The sequence below is a fragment of the Dreissena polymorpha genome, chromosome 4, assembly GCF_020536995.1.
Source record: "Dreissena polymorpha isolate Duluth1 chromosome 4, UMN_Dpol_1.0, whole genome shotgun sequence".
In the NCBI taxonomy this organism is placed as follows: Eukaryota; Metazoa; Mollusca; class Bivalvia; order Myida; family Dreissenidae; genus Dreissena; species Dreissena polymorpha.
The window spans coordinates 78,061,449-78,082,558 of record NC_068358.1 but is presented as its reverse complement, the minus strand read 5'-3'; positions in this window follow the sequence as shown (position 1 = coordinate 78,082,558).

Here is a 21,110-nt window from a genome sequence, read left to right as displayed (position 1 = left end):
ACAGTATAAATACCGCTATGCAAGTGACAATAACTTCATCGTACAAAAAAATTAAATTCCCATAATTGCTTATGATCATTTGTCCAACGCAATTTTTAAGAAATATTGATTTTTCTTAGAAATATTTCTGCGCTCGAGAGAACACGTGTTTACATTAGTTCAGATTTACATGCGACGATTCTTTTGTCTTTAATTGCTTTACTCTATCAATGTTTTTTCTGAAAGAGAAACACATGTTTGTTATATTTTGTTACAATTAGTTTTAGTGAAATACTTTTTTGCGCCTCTGCCTATTATACGAAATATGTCGTGCTGAAAACGTGTGCCGAAATCATAATTACCAATTATGTTTAGAGAATAAGTTGATGTTGCTTTGTTAAATCCAATATTGTATTGATCTACTTCTGTACAGGATAGATATATGTGATATTTACTATTTTTCAATTAATAACCTTGACTTGAGTCGAAATTGAGTATGCTTCTATGATAATATCTCCCAGAAATAGCTGGTAACTTAGTCATTTAGGCTTCTACATTAAGTCACTGACATATTAACATCTTGTGTCACAAAATAAGTTTTACACTATGAGCATGTATACTAATTTGGTATCAATTACAGTCACGTTCATCCTTTCCGGAAATAATTTAAGCTAATTGTTTGTCAGAAAATGCCTCTTCAAAACGAAGAATTTCACTCAAGATAAGATGGTAAATGTAAAAGCCTGTTTTGCTAACTAATCAGGATAGCATATTTATACTCAAAGGAATTTGTTTGCTTAAGAAATCGAAACGCGATACCACTATTAGTGATTTTTTAACCGTACATGGGATGGAAAGATCAGTGTAATCATTTGATATCGCGACAAATTATTCTACATTATTTTTGCTGATAAAATTAAGTTTCGTAAAACATCATGAATATAATCGCAGTTATCATTTCAGAAATGTGTTCTAATTGATTTTTCATCTATGTTTACGCTTCGGTGTGTGAAAACGGTTTTTGAGTTATTAAATATACTACATCAACGACTTACCCAAGTCTAAGGTTTGTTATCGGGGTAAGTCAAAACACTAAGCAGTCTACAGGGTGAGTTCAATGCCGTATAAACCTTTCTTCAAGTCGTCGGAGAAATTTAAGCAAAATACGTATTATTTTAAATTGTTAATTGTACGGAGAACAAAAAGAAAACATACACATAGATGATAAATTTAAGTTATTGTAAATTAAACAGATCTAATGGGCCCCTTTAAAATATGTAATTATAAAATTGTTTGTAAGCATAACCTCTTAATTTAAAACCATTAATGTGTTTAGTTTCTCCGTCGTACTTGAAAATGTTTAAATAGTAACTTGTTCATCAATCAATTAGCCATATCATATAAGTTTATCAAAACATGGTGCTAAATTGTATAATAAGAATGTCTCCCACAATTTTCCTTCAATAGACAGTTCCGTGTATTTTCAACAGCTTCATATCCTGCACGTGTGCTTCTTTGACCCTTGCAATAAGTTTTCCCAAAGTTAAATCTTGTTTGGAGTAACTATGAATGTTATATGATTTCAAACGTGTTTATTTACGTTGCTTACGCTTTTCCTAAACTTTTGGTCTGGCGTGCCTTCAATTTTAAACCCCAAATGCTTTGTTTTGACCCTAACAAGGCGATAATCATTATTTTGAATCATGGTTTCTGTTGTTTTGTGGTATATCAACTCATAATATAACACATAATCATTATACAATTTCATGCAAGGTACGATCAGAGAAATGTTATATTTTTGAAAATGTAATAACAGCTATACTTATACATGTATTACGTTTTGATGCAAAACAACATGCTTTAACAATTTCTAGATAGCTTTGTAAATTTAATTACTTGAAGAGAGTATTGAGTTATCTGATGAATAATCTTATGCCGTTATAGTTTATTATTTTCTCATTTCCCTTAATAACTCGTCCTTTGAAAGCGAGACGACTCAGTCTATTTGTAAATAATTTAAATCACACTATAACTCCCAAAGAGTACTTTCAAATCTAAAAAAGTCGTCGACAGTGGTACATTAAATTTAAGTTATATTTACCAAATTGACTTATTTGATCTGTTTCGTTATATTTTAACTATGCATGAACATTTATTGTGTGGACAAAATATAATTGCGCCCTTTTCCTATTTCAAAGTCCTTGTACTAAATTACAACCATTAGGGAAAATTAACACGCCATTTTTCAGAATAAAATCCATTTATATTGTATTTGCTATGAAAACTGTTAGTGTTGCAGAATTCACACCAATTGCTTAAAGATACAAAATATACATTTGCAGGGTCTTGGTTTTGTCATCCATATTCACTTACGGTTGAGTCACTTTCATCTTGAACGCTGACTCTTGATTATGTTAGACTGGACACTTCTCTTCAGCATGTACTTTGTACAAGAGCATAATACAAATGTGAAGGTCTCATCCGTGTGACAGGGTTTTATTTGTTATTGTTTGGAGATTTGATAAATCTGTGAAGTGCATTATAATTATAAACTGATATGGTGTTCAAATGTTCCTTTGCTGATAGTCTTGACTAACTTGACATCTGCATACTGGCTGTTTCATGACTGATTAATCTGTGCCATGTAATACACTTTTGTGTCATTTTTATAATACTGGAAATCTTGATAACAAACACAAAGTTTTTCAATGACGCTATTTTGAGTCTAAAATTGACGAATCGTACCTAATGCACACCATTATCTTCATTTTTCAGAAACGACACTTAGACAGTGAGTATTATTGTGAGTGTTATTTTATTACACGCTGTAAACAGTAGAGTGTGTACGAATCTTTATTATCAGCTTGGAATATCAGCAACCAAACAATAATAAAGTGACACGAAGAAGGAAGTGGAATTTTGAAATTAAATGTTCTGATGTAATAAGCCTACAACAATTTTAAATTTTGTCAAAACGTTACGATTGGTAGCACGCACGAACAAAAGCTTAGCGCGGCTGCCATCGAAAATAATTAACTTGAGGCTATTGTTTGCAATTTAATGAATTTGTATGGCCTTTGGAAGCCGTGTACGCGTATGGAGTTGAGTATATGGAGCTAATATTTGGCAAATCTTCATAAGAAGAAACTTAACGACAGTATTGTGATCACAGAATTGTATTCATCGATGATTCTATTCTCCTTTAACTGATAGACCCATAAATACAAATATTCAATGCCATCACTCTAAACAATATTGTAAGACCTTCAATCATGTGTTTTGTTGAATTAGTTTTGTACATTTTATTATTTGGACATAATTAATGGGGGGGGGGGGGTGGCATTTTTCCTTATATGGCTATATAAGGCTATAGTAAAACCTTGTCAAAACTCTAGAGGCCACAATATTGTCCCATCGTCATTAAACTTGGTCAGAAGATTTGACCCAATGATATCTTGGACGCGTTTGTAACCCCCCCCCTTTCTATCGCCACCACATCCGGAGGTACCATTCGCAGCCATACCTCGGCACCTCGCTAATAAATGGCGCCAAATAAATTTAGTCCCTTGTTACATAAGGCTTTAACCTTCCCGCTTCTCCATACATCTAGTATCTCCGCATCCACATATTCCATATTCCATTCTCGGACGCTTGGAATAACAGGCGGTAGAAATGGTTCAAGCAACTTATTTTCCAGGATTTTACAGTCGCCTTTTCCTCGTTCAAGAAAAGCGGCTACTGAGACTGGTTAAAGACTCAAACTTGTTAACATTTTTTTTAGTCACCGACTTTCAAGTCTGATCGGAGTGGAGAAAGTTCGACTTACCGGGACTGTTCCATACCCGTCCTTGACCACGTGACTCCGGTCACCGGTCGGTCTTTTTCCGGTACGGTCACCGATCTTTCTACTGGGACGTATTTTTATACGTCATCTTCAGCACTATCGCTCGTCTTGTTGGACTTGATCTTAGGGCAATCTGCTTTAACAGATTCCCATCCTTTCATCCTTAGTTCCCCATATTCAGTGCGGGCTAGACTATGGGACTCTCTTGTCAGGAGTACCGCTTCTTCCACCACAACCTTCCTTACATCTCATACGGATGCGAGCTGGGAAGGTTAGGGGCGCTTACATGGAACCACTCAGCCTGATAATCTCAGGTAGATGGTCTCCTAAGGAGTATCACCTGCACATCAACAATCTCGGAAAGCGAGCAGTCGTTCTAGATGTTTCTTGTTTCGAACACATCTTCGCGATTCCTGTGTTATGGTGTCAACGGACAACACATGGGTCTTGGTTTACATCTAGGCACAAGGGTGAACACATTCTCACTCCCGGAAACCAGGAACTTACTCGTTCTTTGCAAGATCCTCAACATTTATCTCGTCCAAACACATACCAGGTAGTCTCAACGCCCTCTCGTACGGTTTGTCTTGCAAACACCAGTTCCTTCGGTCGGATTGGACACTTCATCATTAAGTGGCCAACCAGATTTTTCTCACGTTCGGTTATCCACTTGTCGACCTGGTTGCGACCAGGGTAGCTCTTGCCAGATCTTCCTGGTTGCCCCTTGGTGGCCCAGGAGAGTCTAGTTCAAAGACCTTCTCTGTCTCCTTTACGACTGTTCCAGGAAACTTCCTCACAGGTCAGATCTCCTATCTCAGAGATGCATATTTCATACGGATCCAGACAAATGTGTTAACACTCTAAAAGTCACATTGTCCGATCTTCCTGAAACTTGGTCAGAAGATTTGTCCCAATGATATATTGGACGAGTCTGGAAATGTTTCCGGTTGGTTGAAAAACATGGCCGCCAGGGGGCGTGACATCATACCTTATATGCCTTTAGTAAAAACTTGTTAACACTCTAAAAGTAGCATTTATTGTCCAATCTTCATGAAACTTGTTCGGAACATTTGTTCTAATGATATCTTGTACGTGTTTGATAATGGTTCCGATTTCTTACAAACATGGCCGCAATGGGGCGCGGCATTTTTCCTTTTTCCCAATCATATATTGGAAGAGTTCGGACATGGTTCCGGTTGGTTGAAAAACATTGCCGCCGGGTGGCGGGGCATTTTACCTTATATGCCTTTAGTAAAAACTTGATAACACTCTAAACGTCACATTTATTGCCCAATCTTTATGCCACTTGGTCAGAAAACGTGTTTTAATGTTATCTTGTAGTGCGTTCAGTTACTGCGAACGTTCGCCAATGAGCGTTCGTTTCCGATTCGGTCTTATTGAACGATAAGTTCGGCGCGAACGTTTCAAGATGGCGGCTCACAGAAAATTGATTGCGATTTTGATGGAGGAAATCGCGAATAACAACATTGTATCAGAGGAAAGGTCGTCGGAAGACTAAATACTGACAATTTCATAATACAAAACTATAAATACACGTATTCTTTTTTAGATTAAGATTTAAATAAAAGATATTTAAAAAATAATACAACCTATAATAGTTTTATTATAATTATAAGTGGTGTGGATGCGATAGTGTTATTTTTCATTAGCGATCGAAATTAAGTGTAAGAGGTGCATTGAATCATTTATAAAATAAAGCCCTAAAATAGCGCAATACATTACAATCTTCAAATGTAGTTGTAATTTTCTTTTACATTGAATGAATTTTCGTTTCGTTTACATTTAATGAAAATATTAATACATTTTAGCATTCAAATGGAAAAAAAACACATGCATATTTTGCGAATTGAACTGTCTTTGAATGTACATGTATATTCAAAACTCTTTTGTAGTGATAATGAGCGATAACATTCTGGCATTTTATTATACCATAAATCTATACATTTATTTTACCCAAGTATTTTATATCCATATTATGATCAAACGCGATTGCTTGTTTTCACGATGATGTTTCGAACACTGTAGTAATGCACGATATTTAAACGTTATATTTGCAGGTACCCGTTAAATACGTTAATTGTGTAGCAGTAAATTTCCACAATATTTTTTAATGTATTGTTATTATTAAACACTTTACTGTTATGTTTAAAAAGAGACGTAGGTCTCTGGTTTAAACTGGCTAATATATATATACTTAATAGTTCATGTTGATCCATTTCGGACAAATGTACGTCTATTTTTTAAAATATGTTCAAATATTTTATTAAAGCAACTGTTAAGTTTTTGGCTTAACACGCCAAGAGATGACATGGAGGTATCATAAATCGTGTTTAATGACCAGACACCTGCGGTTTATGACCCCATACAGAGACATACAAGTATAGGCCCCTGGGTTTATGACACCCTTTTTTCTTAGTAATTGTCTGGACAGTATCCGATCATATCGAGATAATCGGTTTGTGATGAACAAATGGGCAATTAAACACTGGGTGGTTAAAAATGCTGAAATAAGAGTGTCAACATTGGTGTGAACATTTTAATAAAACATTTACATGTATCAAGAGGATTTAGTTAATCTGTAACAAGGTAAGTTTTTACAGACATATAGGTTCAAATCAGTTTCTTTATGTTGATTACATAAAATCAATCAATTTTTTGTTTGTTTTCGTCCTTATTTGTGTTCGTTCATTGGATTCTATTTAATCTGAAAGAATTTCAATTTCTGAGTATTTTGTTGTTCTTAAAAAGGGTCGCGAATATGATTGAAACCTTATCACGATGCGGTTCATCAAACGCAAACAATAGCAGAATGGCCGCATTGTTGACGGCCAAAATTTGAGCATGCGCAAACTTGGCGTCATTATCGGAATCCCAAAACCTCCTATACACTTTGTTTATTATTCAATTCATTCTATGTACTACAAAAAAAATATCGAAGTTACACTGAACAACAACGACTTATATGTCCGCCATCTTGGTTTCGCTAGCGAACTACCTCCCGAGTGGGTTCGCTTCGGTTCGCTTCGGTTCGCTGCGAACCGAGCTTTCAATTTGCGAACGTTCGCTGTAACTGAACGCACTATTGGATCAGTTCGAAAATAGTTCCGGTCTGTTCAAAAACATGATCACCAGGGGTCGGGGAATTTATCATAATATTTATAGTAAAACCTTGTTAGCCCTCTAAAAGTAACGTTTAAAGTTCACTCTTTATTTAACTTGGTCAGAACATTTATTCTGATTATATCTTGGGGCTGCACTGAGCAGGTCGTTTCCTTTGTATCTCAGGTGAGCAACTTTAAACCCTCTTGTTATATTTAACGCTTTCTCGGTAATATGCATAAAAGTTATATAATTAATGAAATAATGCCCAAGTATGGTGTTCTGGGATCGTTTATCAGTCCTGTTCGTGTCACATATCATCGCACTTAAGGCTGCATTTCCAGTGGGATACAACTTTACACAACAAACTTAACTGATGCAGTTTCTTAGAATATACTTTGTTTGCTGAATTTATGTATATTATATGTAGAGTATTATCTGTTTTATCTAAGTCTGAAGAAGATGCATGATGATACATGGTACACACATCAATAGCAAGGTGGCGTTAATGAACACAACCTTTTTTCACCAAAGATTTGGTGAATGTAAAACAAACCAATCTTCATATGACTGTGCTTAATGTACATTGTTTTTATTATGAAACTTTACAAGTGTACAGATAAAGATCAATATGAACGAAATACCGAGTTTTTATTTGCAAGGGACTTTCACTCAACTGGTATGGGAATCCTGTATTGTGTGAAATCCTGTCAAAGTCTTATTAAATATAATCAGTTTGTGAACAATTAATTGTAAACCAATGTGTCCTTACATATAGCATAACGAAATCTAAAAAAATAATAGCTCTATCTTTTTATGCATGCTTTAGACCCTTGTTGTGAAGATAAAAAGTATTTGATGTCCCTGCACAGTTTTTTAACAATATTAGTTTCTCATTATTGCCGTTATTTTATTAAGATTAACTGCAATTATAATATTCTGTGCAAGATATTCGTTTTGTTGACTTTACCGGTGAAGATTTATTATACCTAATTGTCTTCCTGGGAACCGTTTCAATAAGCTCTCGTAAGTATGTTACGACTCGTAAACCAGTTGCGATTATCGCAACTTGCCATTTTGCGTTTCAATAAACTTTCGCAACTTACGATATCGTAGAATTCTCTCGTAAGTCTACGAGACGTAAGAAGCAGTCGTAGTTACGTTGAAAACAAAATGGACGCCGCGTATGTTGTGCATATAGACGCCGAATAAGAAGCTTTTGGCTCCGTCTTTTTATCGACGACAATACAGAGGAAGTAAACATGTTGTTTTTTATCCCTTGATTACTTTCTGCAAAATATTTAACGTTCGAATCAATATGTCAGTTACTGCCCTTTGTTTATATTCGCTATATTCAGTAGACCATAACTCCTTGCGGCTAGACAAGTTGGTGACTTCCGGTCAAATGTAAACAGATTTGTCTGTTGCAACAACGAAAACAATCAACTTCGGTTGATAAAGTATGTTTACAAAATGTTTTTGTTTGTTTGATACTGATGGGTATTTTACCTTATTTATATTTGATTTTGTGTATTTGCACTCAAGTAATTGTCTCTAGATGTGTGTGCAGATTCTGATTTTGAACAAAACTTATCAGTAACAGGATCAGTATCTTGGGTACTTTATGACATCTCGTTCCAACTTGCTTGTGTAATACTGTCTTCAGCAGGGTAATTGTTGTCATGGTGTCAGACCACAATTACCTGTTTATTGGGCTCTTAATGTGATACCTCCTTTTACTATTGTTACACAATAGGGGACTGAATAAACAAATATTAAAGATAATATATTTGACTTTTTCTTATCTACAATTTATGTTAACATGTATTACTTGAAAGTGTGGATGTTCTTGTTTTTGAATGAATTTATATGAAACTACATACATTGTCTTAATGTTTTTTTGTTTTGTTTTTACCCATGCACTTGAACTTATTACATGTGTCTATTCAATATTTTTTGATACTACATTATATATAAATGGTAGTTTTATTTACAAACAGAAACTCATCAAGATACTAAATACAATTAATCAATGAAAAATATGAGCTGAAAAACTAAAAAAAAATCAAATGCCTAAAAAATTAACCTATTCTGTTCACAATTCTTGTTATTATTTTTGGTATAATTATATTCTTAAATATCATTTCAACTTATTATGAAAAGACTGAATATTTTACAAGTATGAGAAGTAACCATGCAATAACAATATTCACTTCAGAATCAATGTATTATTTGCCATCTTTTAATGTTTCAATTTTCTTAATTCAAATAAATATTTATATTAACCAATATTTTTATTATATTCATTTCAACCTTTTTTATGATTTGTAATAAATAATCATCAAAGATTGTGAAATCCTGGTAAAATCCTTGTTGGTTTCTCTGTATTGGCTGACCTAAAATCTGCGTTGTATACCCACCCTTGAAAAATAATGTTTGGTAAAAATCACTATTGGGATTACAATATGCACCTAGAACAATCCTGCACTTGTAATGAAGTTTCCACTACAGTACAATTATCAATGGTACTGTATGCATGCACATATACTTTTAATGTACATACTATTAGTGAATATTACAAAACCTTTTTTTCTTACATTAGTACAAAGTACCCAAGAACAACATTATTTAGATCATTAAGAACATGGCCAATCTCAGATTGGCGCGAAAATGGGTTTTTACATGTTCGCAATTGTGAAAACGACCCGCTTGTTCCGCGAAGAATTTCAAGGTCCTATCCAATCGGCTTTCAAAGTTATACCCATGTAAATGTGTGCAAAAATTTCCATAGAAAATGCGAACATTTCCAAAGCAAATGCGGCAGATGATAAAATATGACAAAATTGTCTAACTCAAGCTTTGAAAGCTTGAGTTAGACAATTTTCTCATATTTTTTACAGAAAAAAATCACACATTACTTTAAATATTATGACACATGTAAAGTTATTCAAAAAGTCATCATTCAAAATTTTTGCTTTGTTCTGTAATTTAAAAGAAAAGAAGTTTTTTCCTTCTTGTAAATATTAAGGTTTTTCATTTTCGCGGGGAGGGGACGATATGTTGTAGCTTTTTTAAGTTTCCTATTTAAATTCATTGCAGAAACAATATGTTAGATTGTGAATACAGACCATAGTAAGCCATTTTCTTAGCACTTGTTATAAATTTTTTTTCAGCAACTCGAAACTCTACAGCAGACTCTGAAAGATTACAACAGCGTGGCAAGCCTTAAGGCCTATCAGTTGAAAAAGCTTGGTCAACTGTACAACATTGGCCCCAATTTCCCTAAAAAAGGCACGGATTGTGTTACTCTGCTATGTACTTGGCCTTTCAACAACCGGTCACATTCAGACAGTGGCAACCAGAGACTCCTGTCAGCATTTAAATGATGATCAACAGAAACACTGACTGTAATAACTGTTATATCGCTGTGATAACTGTACATTTTTCGAGGTACATTTTTCGAGAAAATATTTTCTAAATTAATAAAGCTTATTTGTCCAAAATTTGTTGTATAAATTATTCCAGAAATGTTCAAATTAAACAAGTTTTGTCATATTTATGTTTTTCAATTGTCTGGTTTTTTCCCTGGTTACAACCCTATTGTGTCTAGTCATAACAAAGAGCACATGTTTTAAAATTTACATTTGAGCCTTGTTCTGAGAAAACTGGGCTTAATGCATGTGCGTAAAGTGTCATCCCAGATTAGCCTGCGGAGTCCGCACAGGCTAATCAGGGACGACACTTTACGCCTAAACTTGATTTCCGGTAAGGATGGACTTCCTTGTAACTAAAAATACCATTAAAGCGGAAAGTGTTGTCCCTGATTAGCCTGTGCGAACTGCACATGCGTTAAGCCCAGTTTTCTTAAAAATGCGACTCATTTATTTATTTCTGTTTCAAATACAATTTATTAATAATGTAAAAGATCTATCATGTATGTAACAGTGTATGAATAAGAAATAATTAACACACGCTCATTAGTTGTGTCATCTATGAACATTTAATAGCATTTTCAAGTTCAACATAAATATAAATTTCTAACTTTTTTTCGTTCGTGTTAAGCAAGTCACTAAAATAAGGGTTAAAGTATGTGTCAATAATTCATGGCATAAAAGCTGCGGGTCTGCTAAACTGTTCCTGTGTAGCCTCCTGCAATCCGTGGTGAGCGGTTGATGGGAGGAGGAGGATCCATCGGATATCTTAAAATAGAAATTGTTAAAATGAACCAGTTATCATTTAAAATCTAGTTCAGAAAAAGGTTGTTCAATAACCTATAAGACAGCATTGTAGTATTTTAAAACAACTTAACAAGTTTAAAAAAAAATATTTCACTGAGTCTGAGTACGTTTTCGCCAATTTTAAACTGATCAACAGTATACAAAAACAATATATTCTTCTTTTGACAACACATAATATTTAAAATAAATGAAAATGCTATTTTTTATGTTTGAGCATTTGAGAACTGTGTTTTGTTGTATTGTATTCAACTAGATGAACGTTTTCAATTTACCCCACCCACTAAGCATAATGTTGAATTCCGAAATTATAATTTCGACTTTAATTGAAACAGCACACTAATTGCAATAATATTTAGATATAAGTACACAATAAACATTTGAATGTTATTAATTAATAGATTATTATCATAAATATGAAACCACTTACCAAGTACGCAGTGTTTCTCTGTTTCTTTAGTCCAAATAATAATTCGCGACACCGGAAACCGGAAGTCACCAACTCGAAAAGGAATTATGGTCTATTGGAAAGTCACGAATTCGATAAGGATGAATAAATCAAAATAAATTGCAATTTATCATACGTGAAAACCCTATGTGTTTATTATGTGTGTGATTCAATTACATTGTTCAACAGCAGCTGAAGTATATGCGCTTCCCGCCGCTCAAATTATTATGCAATTATTAATTTTGCTGTAAGCTTTTATCTCCATTGCAATTTGCATGTGATTTCGGAAGTTTTTTTGTTCGGATAAGTACTCAATGGAGCCTTGTTTTTTATAATATTGGTAAATGTTTGTTATCAACGCTATACAACTCGTTGCAATCTATTCCTTTTCTTTGTATTATGTTTATTTAATATTCTGTCAGAACGATACATGCATTGCTAAATTATGTTGGATTGTAAAATGTGCCCAGTTAGGCAACTGTTAGCCTACATGTGTATCAAACCTTCAACCACAAAACACCAAACAGATGATCATCATGAAATAACAAATCAATTACTGAGTTATCAAAATATCTTGTTGTTCTTGAACACACATACACAACAGTAACATATTATAGTATTTTCATTACATTAGAAGACTAGTATTATTCACTTTTTCATATTGTACTACACCAACAGGTACTCATCACTGACATCAGTTAAAGATTTTTGGCCAAAGGAAACATCTATTCCAAGCTGGCAGATCTTCATGGAATCAGCAGATCATCTTTCGTTAATTGACATGCCTTCACGAGTTCAATCAGCAAACATATGATCGGTAAATGTCTTTATTTCTATAATCAATTACTCAATCATGATTTTAAACTGTTGTAGAAAAAATGTTATTTATTTAAATACATCATGTCTTACATATAGGATCTGGCACGAGTTGTCATATCATACCATATTTCATTTAACGAGTTAAGGAATTTTGTATGTAAACGAGCCTTTGGCGAGCTTACTAATGAATTTCCTGGACGAGTTTAATAAAATATGGTACATGTATGATATGACAACGAGTGTGAGATCTTTTTTATCACATGCTTTTAAATGAGCAAATTAAATAAATATTAACGCAAACATAATGATAAATCCCAAATGATGTTTACATTTCGTGGCATCATTTGACGTTGCAACGTCATTTCGGTGAAATAACAAAATGCGATTGGTCAATAAACGAAAACTAAGCCAATGAAAACGCTTAAAAAGTATATTACACATGTGTAACAGGGTTTAGCATGTGATAAAATCTCATATAGATTTTGGGTCAAATAATTAAAGTTAAAATTATTTTTCATTTTACAGGGATGGTACAATCATAATTTATTTACTTTTCATCTTTTTTTATTCCTCATTTGTTTTTTTTATTTGATACATAAACTATATGTGAATAAAAAATCAATAGATGATGAAAACTTGAGCACAGTAAATAAATGAAAATTTAAACACAGTTAATCAAATCATGTATATAAATGCTTTATCATGTACTGTTAATTTTAAACACATGATACATTCCATAGGTTTCCAGTCCGTGTACAACAACAGACTTGCATGAAGGTTGGATTCTGCCACAAGGCCCGGGAGCAGTGGATGGGACTCTCATACCCATAATTCTGAATACGTTATATTACACACATGCAGTTGAACACAGCAGGAACTCTTGAAGAAAAAAATGTGTATTTTTTTTATTCGAACTTAAATGTAAAATATATATTTAATTTTAGCTCGACTATACCTTGAATGATAAGCTGTGTATAAAATTATGGTAAACATGCAACATCCTTATATCACTGTTTCTATTACATATTTTCATTAAAAGCACTTATATATAAAAATATGTCCTAACCTAGAAAAGATACACTTTAAACATTTTATAAATTAAAAAGATGTACTTAAAACTCCACTGTCTAAGAAAAAGTGGATTATTTATAAAAAAAAAAGAAAAATACACTTCCGAATTTAAAGAACATGGAAAAAGGCTTCATCTGTTTCTAATTCATTAATGCAATAAAGTGTACTCTTTAGAAAATGCAGACGATTCGCTTAAACAAGTGCAGATAAAATGCAATTTTTTAAGTGCATTTTGGTAAAAAGCACATTTCATTTTCAGAAGGGTTACTGCTGATGCAGATATTAGAAACAATGATATGACACAATTTGAGATTCCAGTATTTCTTCATTATTCTAGGAACACACTGTTATGTGAAGTTGGAATAAGACATCAATTTGGGAATAAACAGTGTTTTTTCAACACTGCAGTACATGCAGTTTAACCTGTTATTAATTTGTACAAAATATAAGTAAAATAAACACTATTGCATATATAATTGTATCATTTTAATTGATTTCACTGGGTGTTTAATTTGATTTTTTCTTAAATCCTAAAAAATGAAACCCTGTGTATGTGTGCCTGCACACAGTTTAAAATTACAATGAAAATAATAAAAATACCATCACTGTTAAACATTAGAAAAGTACAAATAATACAAAAGTATACACAGTATTTAACAAAAATACATTCAGAGCATGAAATGAATTTGTTTATGCAAGTATCTATTTTACTTATAATTTTGTCAAACAAATAAACACAATAGGAAAAAAAGCACATTATAATTGTTGAAAATATGTTATATTCCAACTTCACATAGTGTCACTGTGTGTAATTTAACATTACAGTTTTATATTGAACTGGATGGGTAGCTATATTTTGAAATAATAGCAATACAAAATGCATTTTGTCAACCATAAGTAAACCATTTTAGGACTACTGCTCATAAATAGGCGTTGGTACATGTATGTATATGAAAATGTAATTAATGCAAATTTAATACACTTGTGTGTACTTTTTCAGTTTTGTTTATTCCAAAAAGTTAATTAAATTATTTGAAAATATACTTAAAACACAATTAAAATGCACTTATGGTTACCTACTTATTTTCTGATGAAGTGCATTTTTCACAAGGAGAAATAATTTTTTAAAAACACAAAAATGAATGTATGCAGGAAACATGCAGGAAAAACAAGAAATGTGTTTGTCGGAAACACTATGTCCCCTTCTGCGCCACTTTGATTTTGTATGCTCCCCCAAAAAAATTTGGGGGAGCATATAGTCGCCGCTTCGTCTGTCCGTCCGTCCGTGTACAATTTTTGTCCGGGCTATTTCTCAGCAACTAATGACCGGAATTCAATGAAACTTTATGAGAAGCTTCACTACCAAGAGGAGATGTGCATATTATCAGCGGGTTCTGGTCGGATGATTTTTCACAGAGTTATGGCCCTTTGAAATTTTACATTAACTGTACATATAGTGCAATTCTTGTCCGGGCTATTTCTCCGCAACTAAAGACCGGAATTCAATGAAACTTTATGGGAAGCTTCACTACCAAAAGGAGATGTGCATATTATCAGCGGGTTCTGGTCGGATGATTTTTCACAGAGTTATGTCCCTTTGAAATTTTATATACAAATATTCTTGTCCCCCCAACTACTGTGCCCTCAAGACGTTTCCTTTTATCTGAATATATAGTGCAATATTGTGACCAAAAAAACCTTTGGGGAGCATTACCCGTCTCTGACGGTGTCTTGTTTTTACCTTTGACCTTGAAGGATGACCTTGACCTTTCACCACTCAAAATGTGCAGCTCCATGAGATGCACATGCATGCCTAATATGAAGTTGCTATCTTCAATATTGCAAAAGTTATGGCAAAATGTTAAAGTTGGAGCAAACAAACCAACAGACAGACAAACCAACAGATAGACAGGGCAAAAACAATATGCCCCCCACTATAGTGGTGGGGGAAATAAAAATTATGTTTAAAGTATATTATTTTTCTGCATGTCAAGTTTATTTACATGATCATTAAATACAGACAAATATGGTGCAAATACCCTACATTTCATTTGTCAAGACCTTTTTGTGTTGGAGTTTAAAAGGCAACATAGTGACTGTAATTTAGGAACAGTTACTGAGGCTTGATTGGTCATTTACGGCTCGGGTACTACTTACATGTACCGCTGGTATTCTTAAGTATACTTACATGTATCCCGGGTACGGTAAATATACTAAAACATACCCGGGAATTTTAACCCTAAATCGGTAGTTGTCAGCTTTTTTTTTATTAATTATGTTCACATTCATGTCAAATTTTCTGTACAATGGCCTCTATATTATCAAAACTCTTACTCAAAAAGCATGTTGATACAGTTTGTTTTTAAAGATTAGTTTGTGGAAGATAAGCAATATCGTTTTAGGGTAATCGGTGACCCGGGGTACATTTAAGTATACTTAAGAGTACCCAAGGTACATGTAAGAAGTACCCAAGCCGACAATGACCAATCAAGCGTTACTGAGAGAGTTGGATGTGCATTGAGATAAACCATGTTTTATGAAGCAAAAAAATGAGTAACACATATTGTAACTGTTTTAATATGTAACTACATGTATTACAGAATCATCAATGATTATATGCACTTTTGAATAAATTAAAGCTTGTCAGAATTTTTTTAAGGTCACAGTGACCTTAGACCTTGTTACCCAAAAATGGGTGTGGCATGTAGAACTCATCAAGGTGCATCTACATATGAAGTTAAAAAGTTGCAGGTGGAAGCACTTTGATTTTAGAGCAAAATGTCAAAGTTTTAGCACGATGCGGAAGGCAGACGGCGGGCCACGAGCTGGCTATGACAATACCGCGGGTAAAAAGGTTTCCCTGGAATATTACATAATTATAGTGTCTGTCTAGCTACTTTTATCAGAAGGTCCCACTTTGATCCCCAATGGCAATGAGGGAATTAGGGAGGGTCCTCAAGATCATCTCTGATGACACAAAGTATTGGTTCTACTCGGGAAATAGACTCCAGTGTCTTGATAAGCATCATACTTTTTCAGGAATCAAGCTTTAATACAAAGAGTTAAATAGATATTTATATGTGATAGTGTATGATATTAATGTGAAAATACTGAGCAAAAGCCGGGGATTGAACCCACGACCTCCAGAGTGGTAGTCAGACACTTTAACCGCGTCGCTAAAGAGCTAGCCCAACAGCCTTAGTGACCTTATTTCACTACACTCCTCCCCCTTTTAATGTTTCAAGGCCCAGACACGCTCGCTACAGCATGTCTTGCATCCACATGGCCCTCCCAGAAACCAGTAAACAGCTCAGACCCATTCCCGCATTCACAGTTCGGGTTTTGCCTCGTCGCCATTAATGTGAAAATACTGAGCTCAAGCCGGGCATTGAACCCACGACCTCCAGAGTGGTAGTCAAGACAGTTTAACCGCGTCGCTAAAGAGCTAGCCCAACAGCAAGGCTGTTGGAAGTGAACTTATTTCACTACAATATGTTAGTAAAATAAACACTGCACAATTATTTATTTTACCTGTATACAAGTACCATTCCAATCTTTGCAGATAGTGAACTATTTTAAAAGCACCATAACTATGAAACACTTATATAAGGCATATCGCAGTGTTCCACAGAAATGATGCTGTTGATAATTCAGCATGATGATTAGACATTTCTAAATTCCATTTCCACTAACGACGTTAGTAACAATTCCAGTCAGTTCATGGACTTTGCACACAGTGAAAAACAACACCTGCATCTTGTGCAAATTGAACTGTCTTTGCATGTATATAGAAATCTCTTAACAAGTAATAAGGAGTGATACATTTAACAATCTAGCATTTTATGATAAATATATGTATTTATTTAATTTATTTTACGCAAATACTGTTTATCCATTGTGATTGCTTGTTTTCATGATGGTGTTACGTGCAATGCAAGAACGTATAATCTTTACACTAAATTGACGAGTTTACATTTGCCGGTACCCGCGGTAAATACATCAATTGTGTAGCAGTAATATTGAACAATATTTTAACTTTAAAGACATAAAGCACTGTATTATTATGATTAAACTGGCTAACAAATAAATACACATATTCCTGTTAATCCGTTTCGGACAAATATCTTCTTGTTTTAATATGTTAAATTATTTATTAAAGCAAATGTTACGTATTTTGGCTTTACTATTTGGCTTGCTCAATATGACTGCTCAATATGCCAAGAGATGACATGGAAGTATCATAAAGTCTGCCACATGTGGTCTATGCAAGGACCCAATTAAAGTATAGGTCCCTATGTTTATGACGCCGGCATGTTTTCTGTGTAATTGTCTGGGCAGTCTCCGATCATAACGAGATAATATGCTTGTGACGAACAACGGTTCAATTAAACACCAGGTTAGAAATGCTGAAACAAGTGTCAAAATTGGTGTGCACAATTAAATAAAACAATTAGATTTATGAATTTATGTGTTGTGTAACAAGGTAAGTTTGTACAGATATATTAAGATTAAAATCAGTTACTATATGTTGCGAACAAAAAGCGATCTATTTGTTGTTTGTTTCCATCCTTATTTGTGTTCTTTCATTAAATTTAATTTATTCTAAACGAATTTACATTTCTGAAATTTTGTATCTAAAATGGACTTGAAAATGCGGTTAGTAGAGATTTTTGTGGTAACCACATACCGAGCTCGTAGATAGTGTACGTTCCACTCCAGAGCTCGTTTTTAGTAAAAACAAATAATAACAACAATATAATCGTTCAAAAAATGAATTTCCACGCATGCTTATGTTTTATTCAGACATAAATAGTAAAATTATATTTGATACAGTTCATGATTATCAGTAAAAACGATGATAATGTCAACCTTCTCTATATGCGCTTATATGAATTCCACCTCTTTTTGCCAACCAGTGGGCGGAGTCTAAACTTTGCAGATGCGTGTGACGTCACGCGTTAACTCGTCTATTCCACTGTAACACGGTACGAAAGATTGATTTATGAAATAAATCGTCTATTGATCCCGTGTGAGCCATCTTGCTTTCTGTGCAATGTTTGCTATATGTGCTTTTTCTCCAATTTCCGCAACACATTACGAAAACAACACGGTGTAAACACACTACCGGATGTTGACAGTTTGAATATAACCCCAAAGAAAACCGAAAGTACAATAAAGAAATCGTAGATTGCGAGAGCGATTTACGAGGACATTTACGAGGGGGTTATTAAAACGGTTTACGATAATCGTAAATCCAATCGCAACTACTCTAGTTACCATTCTATACATAGATGGTGACGTCACTACGTTATTATCACCTCTATACTTAGACGCATCACACACCTCCATTTGGAGGCATTTATGACTACGACACAAAGAAGTCCGCGGATGTATGAACAATTTGCTTTATAAGTAAATGTTCATGGTATGATTTAAAAGTTAATTATTATTTTGTTCAGTCTTACGGTCTTATGTTAGTATCAATTAAAATTTTCGTTAGTTTTCAACAATTTCGCTCTTTATTCATTTTTTTTACTGTACTTTCACTTTCGGTTGTATAACAACATGTATCCTTTATTGACGAAAGTATGCAATGAAATAGCGTTTTCAAAACCGCCTAAAAAGTTTCATAAGGTGTGTCTGATGCATGTTTTGAATAGACACAATGTCATAGCTATATTGCCGACTAGTATGGGAACAATTTGATATTTCAAGTGGCTCCATTTGCATTGCAAGAGAAGTTCAAATTGACTTGTTCAGTTTGTTAAATTTTGACACCCTAATTATATTTTTTTTATAAGTGCCTGATTTTTTCTTTAAATAATTGAGATCAATGACAAATTTAATAAAGCACAGCATTGATGTTCTATGATGGTCATTTTTTGTGGAATAGTATGTTACAATAAAACAATTATAACTATTGTATAAATGAATTTAGATTAGGTGTTATCTTTAAATGGGGTAGTTATTCATTATATGAGATTAGCACATTATATAGTTGAGAAATAAATAACACTTTAAAGCGGGTATATACGATTTTGTCAAATATTTATGAATTTATATAAACTGTGTAAAAAACTTATTATATATATATTTCAATATAAATTAAAATAAAAGTTAAGAAGAACATGTGTCGAAAAATGCGAAATAAGCCAGATATTTAATTCTGAAATTGAAAACGGCTGTACAGCCGAATTCGCCAGCATGTATACCATACATGTACGATGTGCATCTAAACTTAGTTTAACGGTTTATTTGAATTCCTGCAACGATATCTATTCATACGACACACGAACACTATCTCCGATCCTAATACAAAGACGAATGCTTCTGTTATTGTAGGAAAATATGTACGTCACTATCGGCTCGGGGCGCTAATTTGTCTTTGCTGCATTTTATGAAATTCGGCTTTAATGTATAATTTTTCTTGCCTATTTTGTATTATTTTGACATATTTTATCAATATATAACAATTAAACACATATAAAAATCGTATATACCCGCTTTAATGACTTACCATAGTAAAATAAACTAGGATAGAATATGTTGCAGGTCATAAAATGTAAAACTGAAGTTGAAGAAGCTTTACAAATATTTAACACTGACAACACTGTTGATTTTCAAAAAAAAAATCCTTCCTATCTACATGCCCTAGTTTTTTGGGGAAAATTTAAATATTATTAATATCATTAAGTTAAATTATTAAAATATCAATATTTTTTTATTACATTAGCTAATTATATTATTAAATATCAATACATTTTGATTACATTAGCTAATTATATTATTAATAATGAAATACTTTGCAAGGAAAGTCCAATTCTGTTTTAATTAGTCTTAATAAGCTACTAGTAAAATTGAAAATATCAGTGACATCCAATAATTGGATTATATGCTTATGAATGCATATTTTTTGACAGTTACATAGAAGCCTATTTAATTGGATTAAAAACAACAAATGACTATAGTTGCACAACCCAGCCCAAGTTTACTCAAACTGAATTAATTCATCAATTGATCCTATTTAATTATATTAAAAACAACATGTGTAAGATTTTGAGAATATTCCCATGTATTCCTCTAGTATTCCTTTAGTACACCAACATGCACTTACTAATAATTTACATGCACTCCTTAAGGTTCATGGGGGGGATAAAATTCATTAAAAATTCGCTTTGGTTTTTCTTCATTCAATGTGGTACAATATGGTCAAACTATATATCATTTTAAAGCTAAAGACGGATAGAATAACATAAACACATTTTTGACATTCAATATTTGTGTGCTTTATTCATATTTTGGTTTAAAACCAATACATTTTTACACTAATTTACAAAATCTCAATCTAAAGTTAGGAAGGATATGCACTACCTTAAGTTGAATAAATACAAAGCTATATACATATACAAGGTCAAGTTAGCAACATTTCACAGAAAATTATTGTCATAAAACAACAAATTAGTTTTTATTCAACTGCCTATTTTGGATAAATTTCCTAAACAAAGTTCTAAAAATAACTAAAACGTAACTACTTTATAAAAATCCAGGTATGGTGGATAGTAAGAGTCACAATTCTTCTTCAAAGGCTTAACAA